A 12,042-nucleotide genomic window follows, 5' to 3' on the forward strand; every position below is an offset into this window, starting at 1 on the left:
TGGGATTGCAGGCATGGGTCACCTCCGAAGTTCAAGCGATTCTCCTGCCTCAGCCTCGCTAGTAGCAGGGATTACAGACCTGCACCACCATGCCCAGCTAATTTTGTATTTTTAGTAGAGACAGGGTTTCACCATGTTGGCCAGGAGTTCAAGGCTGCAGTGTGCTATGATTGCCATTATGAATAGCCACTGCCCTCCAGCCTGGGCAACATAGTGAGACTCTCATCACTTTAAAATACATATATATATATTTTCTTCTTTAAAAGTTTATTTTGTATAAATAATAGGTTTATTTTGTATAAATAATAATGAGACATTTCACCAGGTTGGTCTCCAACTCCTGAGCTCAAGTGCTGGGATTACAGGTGTGAGTCACCATGGTTTTTTTGGTTTTGTTTTTTAATTTCAGACAGGGTCTCACTCTGTCACCTGGATGGAGTACAGTGGCACAATCACTGCTCACCACCACCTCAACCTCCCAGGCTCAGGTGATCCTCCTGCCTCAGACCCCCAAGTAGCTGGAACTACAAGCATGGTGCCACTAGGCTTGGCTAATTTTTATTTTTATGTATTTTTATTTTTGTAGATACTGGGTTTGCCATATTGCCCAGGCTGGTCTTGAACTCCTGAGGTCAAGCGATCTGCCCACTTCGGCCTCCCAAAGAGTTGGGACTGCAGGCACTAGCCATCACACCTGGCCAGATAAGGTGATTTTTTTTTTCTAAAGAAAAAAAGTCCAGGCCCATGTACATTTTTTTTTGTACTGAAGGGGGCCTGCCCCCCACACCTGTGGGTATTTCTCGCAAGGTGGAGACGAGACACTGATAAAAGGAAATAAGACACAGAGACAAAGTATAGAGGAAGAAAAGTGGGCCCAGGGGACTGGTGCTCAGCAAGTGAGGACCTGCCCTGGCACTGGTCTCTGCGTTCCCTCAGTATTTATTGATCACTATCTCTACTATCTCTACTATCTGGGCTAGGGGGATGTGGCAAGACTACAGGGTAATGGTAGGGAGAGGGTCAGCAGGAAAACATGTGAGCAAAGGACTCTATGTCATAAATAAGTTTAAGGAAAGACGCTGTGCCTGGATGTGCACGTAGGCCAGCTTTATGTTTGACTTTACACAAACGTCTCAGTGCAGTATTGCTGCCAGCATGTCTCACCTCCCGCCATAAGGCAGTTTTCTCCTATCTCAGTAAACAGAACGTACTATCCGGTTTCACACCAAGACATTCCATTCCCAGGGACAAGCAGGAGACAGATGCTTTCCTCTTATCTCAACTGCAAAGAGGCCTCCCTCTTTCACTAATTCTCCTCAGCACAGACCCTTTAAGGGTGTCGGGCTGGAGGATGGTAAGGTCGTGGTAAGGTCGTTCCCTTCCCACAAGGCCATATCTCAGGCTGTCTCAGTGGGGGGAAACCTCGGACAATACCCAGGCTTTCTTGGGCAGAGGTCCCTGCGGCTTTCCACAGTGCATTGTGTCCCTGGGTAACCAAGGATGGAGAATGGCGATGACTTTTACCAAGCATACTACCTGCAAACACATTTTAAACAAAGCACATCCTGCACGCCCCTAAATCCATTAAATCTTGAGTCAATACAGCACATGTTTCTGCAAGCACAGGGTTGGGGCTAAGGTTACAGATTAACAGCATCTCAAAGCAGAAGAATTTTTCTTCCTACAGATCAAAATGGAGTTTCCTATGTCTTCCTTTTTCTACATAGACACAGTAACAGTCTAATGTCTCGTTCTTTTCCCCGCAAGTAAGTCTGATCTCTCTCTTTCCCCCACCCGTATATTGACCTAACCCTAAGAAGTCAGTGAGACTGGGAAATATGCATCATTTGATGCAGCCTCAGGATACCCCGCCCCCATCTGCTCCCTCACTACTGAGACCCCACCCCGTGTCCCCCTTCACCGAGATCTTTTTTTTTTTTTGAGACGGAGTCTCGCTGTGTCGCCAGGCTGCAGTGGCCCGATCTCGGCTCACTGCAACTTCCGCCTCCCGGGTTCAAGCGATTCTCCTGCCTCAGCCTCCCGAGTAGCTGGGACTACAGGTGCGCGCCACCACGCCCAGCTAATTTTTGTATTTTTAGTAGAGACGAGGTTTCACCACGTTGGCCAGTATGGTCTTAATCGATTTACCTCGTGATCCGTCCGCCTCAGCCTCCCAAAGTGCTAGGATTACAGGCGTGAGCCACCGCGTCCGGCAAGATCTTGCTCCTGTGTATCCTCTCACCGAGTAGAAGTCCGGGCCTAACTACTCTCTTTCACGGAGACCCCATCCCCATCTCTCCCTTCACGGACTCTCCGCCCCCATCTCTCGCTCACTGAGTTGCCGCCCCTGTCTCAACCGTCACGGAGTTCCCAGCCCCCTCTCTCCCTCCCCGAGACCTCGCCCCCATCTCCCCCTCACCGAGACTCCGCCCCCGTCTCACCCTCCCCGAGACCCCGCCCCCATCTCACCCTCACCGAGACCCCGCCCTCATCTCACCCTCCCCGAGACCCCGCCCCCATCTCCCCTCACCGAGACTCCGCCCCTGTCTCACCCTCCCCGAGACCCCGCCCCCATCTCCCCCTCACCGAGTCCCCGCTCCCATCGCCCCCTCACCTAGACCCTGCCTCCGTGGCCCCCTCCCTCACCGAGACCCCGCCCCCGTCTCCCGCCCTCCAGTGACTAAGCCGCACCTGAAGCCCCACCTGGTCGCAGAGGCTACGGCTGGGAAACCGTTGGGCCGGCGGCAGTTAAAGGACAGGAGGCGCCGCTCTGGCCACGCGCACTTCTGATTCCCCTCTCAGAGTTCAGAAGGAGCTGAGGGCTCTGGACCCGGCCTCAGAGGCCTGAGGAGTTGAGAGGGGCGGCGGCCGCGTCCTCCACGACTCTGGAGAGAAGTCCTAGTTTCCGCGCTGCCAAACGCGATTGGACTCTGCCCTCCGGTTTCACTGGGAACCGTGGGGGCGGAACCCGACGGAACGACGAATCGGGGGCTGGACCATGATAGAGAGAGTCGGTTGGGCGGGACCTCGAAATGCCTCTGTTCGCTTTGCTCTGCGTTTATGCAGCCATGTACGAGTATGCGCTGTTTCCGGGTGGTTTGTTATACAGCAGTATTCAACTGATGCATCCCTCTTCACTATTATTTTTATTTCTTAAAAAAAATTTTAAATAATTTTTTATTTTATACCAAAAATAATAGTGAAGAGGGGTTTTTTTAGGTCAGGATCTCCCTCTGTTGCCCAGGCTGGACCGAGTGGCGCAATCACGGCTCCCGCCCCCGTCTGTCCTTCACCGGGTGCCCGCACCCATCTCCCCCTCACCGAGACCCTCACCACTGCAGCCTCCAACCCCTGGACTAAAGCGACCTTCCGGCCTCAATTCCTCCAGTAGCTGGGACTACAGGCTCGTGACACCACAGGCTCGCGACACCATAGCAGGCTAATTTTTTGTGGAGATAGCAGTTGCACTATATTGCCCAGGTTGGTCTTGAACTCCTGGGCTAAAGAGATTCTCCCACCTCAACCTCCCAGTTTGTAATCAATCTTCAAAGTGTTGGGATTACAGACGTGAGCCACCGCTCCAGGCCTGGTTTTTCCACATGGATTATACTTCTCACCACGTTGGGTTGGTGCCTGTCAATTAAGGGATAACTAATCAACTGAAGACTTTATCACTCTTATTGCACTCATAGGGATTCTCCCCCATGGAAAGTCTGTCTTGACAGGAAAGCAAGTGCATTGCTACATTAGAAGCTGCTGCCATTTAGGTTGGGTATGGTGGCTCATGCCTATAATTCCAGCACATTTGGAGGCCAAAGTGGGCGGATCAGTTGTGGTCAGGAGTTGGAGACCAGCCTGGCCTACATGGTAAAACCGAATCTCTACTAAAAATGCAAAAATTGGCCGGGCGCGGTGGCTCACGCCTGTAATCCCAGCACTTTAGGAGGCCGAGGCGGGCAGATCATGAGGTCAGGAGATCGAGACCATCCTGGCTAACGCGGTGAAACTCCGTCTCTACTAAAAATACAAGAAAATTAGCCAGGCGTGGTGACGGGCGCCTGTAGTCCCAGCTACTCAGGAGGCTGAGGCAGCCAGCTGAGGAGCCTGATCAACGAGCTGAGGGTCTGGAGGAGCAGCGAGATCAGCCGCCTGCTGAGCTTGGTCAGCGGGGCTGTGGCTGATCCCGCGCAGCCGGAGCGGGGGCGGCCCGAACGGGGGCGGCAGGTACAGGAGATTGTAGAATAACAGGAAACTGTCATACGTCGGGATCCCCATATTCCTTTGCCTGAGAAATGGCCTCATAAGAGGGGTGTCATTCTCAGGAATATATGTAACCTGCTGCTTATGTGTAGCAACAGCAGTTGTGACTGCACCAGAAGTAGAAAAGAAATTGGAGTTTTGAATAGAGGAGAAGTTGAGAGCCTTCAAGCCAGGCTGAGGCGCAGTTGCCTGCTGCGCAGGTCTTTCAGGGGCCTGAACTCCAGGCTGTTGCATGGACTGCAGGTCAGGCTTCTGTGGAGCCTCATGCATAGGAGGAACGGCAGAATTGAGTGAGCAGATAGTGCTGAGGGCCTCATTACCGGGCCGAACAGATTGATAGTTGAAAGTGTCATATGCGTCCCTGTGAAGAGACCACCAAACAGGCTTTGTGTGCGCAATAAAGCTTTTTAATCACCTGGGTGCAGGCGGGCTGAGTCCGAAAACAGAGTCAGCGAAGGTGGGGCTGTTTTATAGGATTTGGGTAGGTAAAAGAGAATTACAGTGAAAGGGGGCTGTTCTCTGGCGGGCAGGGGTGGGGGTCACAAGGTGCTCAGTGGGGGAGCTTTTGAGCCAGGATGAGCCAGGAAAAGGAATTTCACAAGGTAATGTCATCAATTAAGGCAGGAACAGGCCATTTTCACTTCTTTTGTGATGGAATGTCATCAATTAAGGCAGGGACAGGGCATTTTCACTTCTTTTGTGATTCTTCAGTTACGTCAGGCCATCTGGGCATATACGTGCAAGTCACAGGGGATGCGATGGCTTGGCTTGGGCTCAGAGGCCTGACAGAGAGTCCTACAGCAGGGCTGAGACAGTGCAGGAGGTTCCTGCCACTACAGCTGTTTGTCAGCTGATTTTTTGGGTGGGGGGAAGAAGATCCTTCATAAGGTCCTCATAAAGCAATATTGTGGGCGCGGTAGGCGTGGTAGGCTGTGGTGTAGTTGTTGGTGCCAAAAGAATATCAGAGCGGAGGTCCGTTTCTAAAATGACGGCCTCAAGTTTCGCGGTGTCCTCTGGAGAGAGAGTACTGAGGACTTCCTCAACCTGTTCGGAGGAGAGGAAAGGTAGAGTACCCTTTTCACGCGCGTTCGTGTGAAGAGACCACCAAACGCGCTTTGTGTGAGCAGTAAAGCTTTTTAATCATGGTGCAGGCGGGCTGAGTATGACAAGAGAGTCAGTGAAGGGAGATGGGGTGGGGCTGTTTGATAGGATTTGGGTGGGTAGTGGAAAATTAAAGTCAAAGGGGGTTGTTCTCTGGCAGGCAGGGGTGGGGGTCACAAGGCGCTCAGTGGGGGAGCTTTTGAGCCAGGATGAGCCAGGAGAAGGAATTTCACAAGGTAAAGTCATCAGTTAAGGCAGGGACCAGCCATTTTCACTTCTTTTGTGGTGGAATGTCATCAGTTAAGGCAGGAACAGGCCATTTTCACTTTTTTTGTGATTCTTCAGTTACTTCAGGCCATCTAGAGGTATACATGCAAGTCACAGGGGATACGATGGCTTAGCTTGGGCTCAGAGGCCTGACAACCCTCAATTCCCTCCTCCCGTGGCTGCAAGGATTCTAAGATATAGCGAACTGAGGACCAAACTGTCCAAATGGCTGGTGGGATAACATGTCCCGCCCAACAGATTTTGAACTGTCGGCCCACCTCATCCCAATCTTTAAGTTCTAGAGTTCCTTCAGTTGGAACCCAAGGGCAAATGAGATCAACGACCTCAAAGAGTTCAATTAGCTTGTCAGAGGAAATTGAAATTCCTCCTTCTTTAAGAAGGATTCTTATGAAGTTTAAATAGGCCAAGTACTTTGTAGTGGCTTGTCCCGTGGTGTCCCCGAGACACTCTGAGTGCCCAAGCTTATCACCAAGCTTAATGACCGCAATCCTCAGAAATCTGTCGCGAAAGTCCTCCGCTGAGTACCGCGCTCAAAGCGCAACTTCACAGAGAGAGAAACCCACGTTGGAGCGCCTTTGTAGGTGTTCTCCCCCTGTGCAGAGCCGAGAGATAGTAAGAAATAAAGACACAAGACAAAGAGATAAAGAGAAAACAGCTGGACCCCGGGGGACCACTACTACCAAGAGGCGGAAACCAGTAGTAGTCCTGAATGGCTGGGCGCGCTGATATTTATTGTATACAAGACAAGGGGACAGGGTAAGGAGGGTGAGTCGTCCAAGCAATTGATAAGGTCAAGCAAGTCACGTGATTATAGCACAGCAGGCCCCCCTTCCCTTATAGGTAGCCAAAGCAGAGAGGGAAGGTAGCCTACGTCAGCGTTTTCTTTTATGTACTTATCAGAAGGATCAAAGACTTCAAGACTTCCACTATTTCTTCTACCGCTATCTTCCAAGAACTTCAAAGAGGAACCAGGAGTACCACAGGAACATGAAAGTGGACAAGAAGCCTGACCATTGAAGCACAGAACCACAGGGAGGGGTTTAGGCCTCTGGATGACTGCGGGCAGGCCTGGATATTATCCAGCCTTCCACAAGAAGCTGGTGGAGCAGAGTGTTCCCTGACTCCTCCAAAGAAAGGAGACTCCCTTTCAAGGTCTGCTAAGTAATGGGTGCCTTCCCAGACACTGGCATTACCGCTTGACCAAGGAGCCCTCAAGCAGCCCTTATGCGGGCATGACAGAGGGCTCACCTCTTGCTTTCTCAGTCACTTCTCACAATGTCCCTTCAGCACCTGACCCTATACCCGCCAGTTATTTCTTGGTTATATTAGTAATATAACAAAGAGTAATATTAAAAGCTAATGATTAATGTTTATACTAATGATTGATAATGTCCATGATCATCTCTATATCTAATTTATAACTATTCTTATTCTAACTATTTTCTTTATTATGCTGAAACAGTTTGTGCCTTCAGTCTCTTGCCTCAGCACCTGGGTAATCTTCCGTCCACAGTCTCCCGCGTCACCGAGTCCCGGTCCTCCTATCCTCCTACAGGGAGTCCCTACCTCCATCTCCACCCTCACCGAGACTCCACCTTGGTCTCCGCCTTCATTGAATCCCCCACCGTATTAAGACACCAGCCCCATCTAGGCTCACAGAGACCCCGCCCCACTTACCCCAGCTCCCTGTCACCGAGACCCCGCCCCCATCTCGTCCTCACCGAGTCTCCGCCCCCGCCTCTCCCTCACCAATTCCCCGCCCCCGTCTTCCCTTCACCGAGTCCCCATCCCTGTCTCCCCCCTCACCGAGACCCCGCCCCCGTCTCCCCCTCAAGTCCCCGCCCCCGTCTCTCCCCTCACCGAGTCCCCGCCCCCGTCTCTCCCCTCACCGAGTCCCCGCCCCTTCTCTCCCTCACCGAGTCCCCGCCCCCGTCTCTCCGCTCACCGAGACCCCGTCCCCGTCTTCCCTCATCGAGTCCCCGCCCCGTCTCTCTCTCACCGAGTCCCTGCCCCCGTCTTCCCTTCACCGAGTCCCTGCCCCCGTCTTCCCTTCACCGAGTCCCTGCCCCCGTCTTCCCTTCACCGAGTCCCTGCCCCCGTCTTCCCTTCACCGAGTCCCTGCCCCCGTCTCTCCCCTCACCGAGTCCCCATCCCCATCTCTCCGCTCACCGATACCCCGCCCCCCGTCTCCCCTCATCGAGTCCCCGCCCCGTCTCTCCCTCACCGAGTCCCCGCCCGCGTCTCTCCCTCACCGAGTCCCCGCCCGCGTCTCTCCCTCACCGAGTCCCCGCCCGCGTCTCTCCCCTCACCGAGTCCCCGCCCCCGTCTTCCCTTCACCGAGTCCCCGCCCCCGTCTCTCCCCTCACCGAGTTCCCATCCCCGTCTCTCCGCTCACCAAGACCCCGCCCCTGTCTCCCCTCATCGAGTCCCCGCCCCCGTCTCTCCCTCACCGAGTCCCTGCCCCCTCTTCCCCCTCACGGAGACCTCGCCCCCGTCTTCCCTTCCCCAAGTCCCCATCCCTGTCTCTCTCTCACCGAGACCCGCCCCCGCCTCTCCCTCACCGAGTCCCCGCCCCTGTCTCGCCCTCACCGAGACCCCGCCCACTTCTCTGCCCTTCCTGAGACCCCGCCCCTGACATCCCCTCACCGAGTCCCCGCCCTCGTCTCTCCCTCCCCGAGTCGCCGTCCCAGTCTCCGCATCACCGAGTCCCCACCCCCCGCTTCCCCTCACCGAGACCCTGTCCGTCATCGAGTCCCAGTCCTCGTCACCCCCTCACCGAGTCCCGCCCTCTTCTCTCCCCTCACTGAGTCCCCGCCCCCCATCTCTCCCCTCACCGAGTCCCCGCCCCGGTCTCCCTCCCTCCAGGTGGTGACGCGGCCCCTGAAGCCCCACCTGGTCGCAGACGAAGGTGCAGGGAAAACCAGCGGGTCAGCGACGGTTACTGTGAAGGAGGCGCCGCTCTGCCCACGCGCACTTCTGATTCCCCTCTCCGGGCTCGGAAGCGGCTGAGGGCTCTGGACCGGGTCTCCGAGGCCTGAGGCAGTGGGAGGGGCGGAGTTCGCGTCCTCCACGATCCTGGGGAGAGGTCCCAGTTTCCGTACAGCCGACAGCGATTGGACCCCGTCCTTCTGGCTTCACTGGGGACCGCGGGGCGCAACCCGGCGCGGGCACGGGGCGGGGGCGGGACCACGATGGAGGGACCTCGAAATGCCTCTGCTCGCTTTCCTCTGCATTTATGGGGCTTGTACGAGGATGCGCTGTTTCTGGGTGGTTTGTTATACGGCCGTAGATAACTTGTTACCTGCCGACAACAGCAGTAAAATAACTAGAAATAAATACAACAACAAAGTATGCAATATCTCTTCGGAGAAATGTGTAAAATACTATTGAAAGAGGTCAAAGATAACCTAGATCAATGGATAGATCTTCCTTGTTGATGGATTAGAAGTTTCAATATAAAGACTTGAATTATCCTTACTTAATATAGAAAGTTAAGTTTTCTGTCAAAATAACATGTTTTGATGAAGAACCTGATCTATTTATAATAAAATGTATGTATATGGAAGTGCAAAAGGCCAGTAAAACCCAAAACACTCCTGAAGAACTGTTGGCACTTACCCTACAGACATTAAGAAATAGACAGGGCCGGGCGCGGTGACTCACGCCTGTAATTCCAGCACTTTGGGAGCCCGAGGTGGGCGGATCACGAGGTCAGGAGATCGAGACCATCCTTGCTGACACGGTGAAACCCCCTCTCTACTAAAAATACAAAAAATTAGCCAGGCGTGGTAGCGGGAGCCTGTAGTCCCAGCTACTCAGGAGGCCGAGGCAGGAGAATGGCCTGAACCTGGGAGGCGGAGCTTGCAGTGGGCCGAGATCGGGCTATTGCACTCCAGCCTGGGGGACACAGCAAGACTGTCTCAAAAAAAAAAAAAATTCATAACACAATGACTGTGTTAACAATATTTCTGAAGTTCACCCTAAGTTTTTCTGGTAATTGGGGTGGCCATTTGTGTTAGCTAATTGCCTTTATCCAAATGAAAAATAAAAATTCTTCTATCTTTTTGGCAAGCAGACAGTTTTAGCTTAGAAGCAGGTGCCTAAGGAGATAGAAGTGTGCTATTGATGCAGGTAAGTGCCATGATTGGGAATTCACCCAGGAAAGAATTCAACTGGTGATGTTACACAAGGATCTTCCATTGACTCAGAGTTGCTTTTTCCAGAGTACAGCCAAAACCTAGGCAGTGTGCCTAGAATCAGCATTTTGTACTGTTGGCTAGCTATATTTATACTCATTTTTAATTACATGCAAATTAAGGGGTATGCCATGCAGAACTTTCTTTTTTTTTTTTTTTTTTCTTTTTTTTTTTTTTGAGACGGAGTCTTGCTCTGTTTTTTTTTTTTTTTTGAGACGGAGTCTCGCTCTGTCGCCCAGGCTGGAGTGCAGTGGCCGGATCTCAGCTCACTGCAAGCTCCACCTCCCGGGTTCACGCCATTCTCCTGCCTCAGCCTCCCGAGTAGCTGGGACTACAGGCGCCCGCCACCGCGCCCGGCTAGTTTTTTGTATTTTTTTAGTAGAGACGGGGTTTCACCGTGTTAGCCAGGATGGTCTCGATTTCCTGACCTCGTGATCCGCCCATCTCGGCCTCCCAAAGTGCTGGGATTACAGGCATGAGCCACTGCACCCGGCCCCCATGCAGAACTTTCTAGAAAGGAGGCTGTAACTTCCAGGTCGTTGTTATGGAAGTGAATGGTAACTTTCATGTTGTTGCCATGGTACTTATAAACTGTCATGGCTCTGGTAGGAGTGTCTTACCCTAATGAGTAAGGAGAGCAACTAGAGATGGCGTTTGGTGCCATCTGCTGGTTCCAGGTGGTTTCTTCACTTTATCCTGTAGGGACCAGGAAATGAAGCAAGTCCTGCCCAGTCTCCTACCTCACTGTGGTCAGAATGTTGTATGTTGTGTGTGTCCTCCCCGCAGGCCACCACCCCGCAAAGCCAAATGCGTAAATCTTAACCCTGGAGGTGATGATATTAGGATGTGAGGCCTTAGGGAGGTGATTAGATCATGAGGGCGGGACCTTCGTTAATGGATTTACTAGCCAGCTTGTCCAAGTCGCCTTGTTATTGTTGTCTTGTTTTGTTTTGTTTTAGTCTTGTAGCAGCCGAAGCCATGGTTTTTAGTTTCTGTCTCTAGTGATAAGTGGAAAAGAGGGATGAGGAAGGGGCTTTACTGGCCCAACCAGAAACAAAAACTAATAACCCATAACTGTATTCTTGAACACCCCTGTATGGGATTGGCTGTGGAGACATTCTCAACCTATCACCTGATTATGAGGTATGAGGTAGGAAATGTCTTTGTGTTTAAGGAGGGACTGTTCTGAATGTCCACGTTGATTCCAACTGAAGACGTTAAAGTCTAGAGTCTGTGGGAAAAGGAAGAAGCTTAATTGAATGTCTTTCTTTTTTCTTTTCTTTTCTTTCTTTTTCTTTTCTTTTCTTTTTTTTTTTTTGAGACGGAATCTGGCTCTGTTGCCCAGGCTGGAGTGCGGTGGCGCGATCTCGGCTCACTGCAACCTCCACCTCCGGGTTCAAGTGATTCTCCTGCTTCAGCCTCCCAAGTAGCTGGGATTACAGAAGCGTGCCACCACACCTGGCTAATTTTTTATTTTTAATAGAGATGGAGTTTCACCATGTTGGCCAGGCTGGTCTCAAACTCCTGACCTCATGTGATCTGCCCACCTCGGCCTCCCAAAGTGCTGGGATTACAGGCATGAGCCACCAGGCACGGCCTGAATACCTTTTTTTTTTTTTTGAGACAGAGTCTGGCTCTATCACCCAGGCTGGAGTGTGGTGGTGCGATATCCGCTCACTGCAACCCCGGCCTCCCAGGTTCAAGTGATTCTCCTGCATCAGCCTCCCAAGTAGTTGGGACTACATGCGCCGGCCACCATGTCTATTCTTTTTTTTTTTTTTTTTTTTTTGAGACAGAATCTCGCTCTGCCCAGGCTGAAGTGCAAGTGGCGCGATCTCAGCTCACTGCAAGCTCCGCCTCCTGGGTTCACGCCGTTCTCGTGCCTCAGCCTCCCAAGTAGCTGGGACTACAGGCACCTGCCACCATACCCGGCTAATTTTTTGTATTTTTTAGTAGAGACGGGGTTTCACCGTGTTAGCCAGGATGGTCTTGATCTCCTGAACTCGTGATCCACCCGCCTCGGCCTCCCAAAGTGCGGGGATTAGAGGCGTGAGCCACCGTGCCTGGCGTCTTTTGTATTTTTTTTAGTAGAGATGGGGTTTCACTGTGTTAGCCAGGATGGTCTCGATCTGCTGACCTCGTGATCTGCCCACCTCAGCCTTCCAAAGTGCTGGGATTACAGGGGTGAGCCACTGCG

General features: G+C 52.4%; 1 protein-coding gene across 13 annotated transcripts in view; it reads right to left on the reverse strand.

Moving 5' to 3' along the window:
* The window catches only part of LOC105478844 (zinc finger protein 846), a 34,535-nt gene extending 25,514 nt beyond the window's left edge, over positions 1–9,021 (reverse strand). For 3 of the 13 annotated variants that reach the window (XM_071086536.1, XM_071086523.1, XM_071086524.1), the window contains exon 1: positions 2,149–2,355. The gene's annotated coding sequence lies outside the window, so the exon portion shown is untranslated. Of the gene's footprint in view, positions 1–2,148; positions 2,357–2,691; positions 3,027–8,541 lie in introns of those variants that run through there. The other 10 variants (XM_071086521.1, XM_071086525.1, XM_071086520.1 and 7 more) reach the window with 9 other exon arrangements.
* Between the last annotated feature and the right edge of the window lie 3,021 nt (positions 9,022–12,042).

This window comes from Macaca nemestrina, chromosome 20 (genome assembly GCF_043159975.1).
Source record: "Macaca nemestrina isolate mMacNem1 chromosome 20, mMacNem.hap1, whole genome shotgun sequence".
NCBI classification, from domain to species: Eukaryota; Metazoa; Chordata; class Mammalia; order Primates; family Cercopithecidae; genus Macaca; species Macaca nemestrina.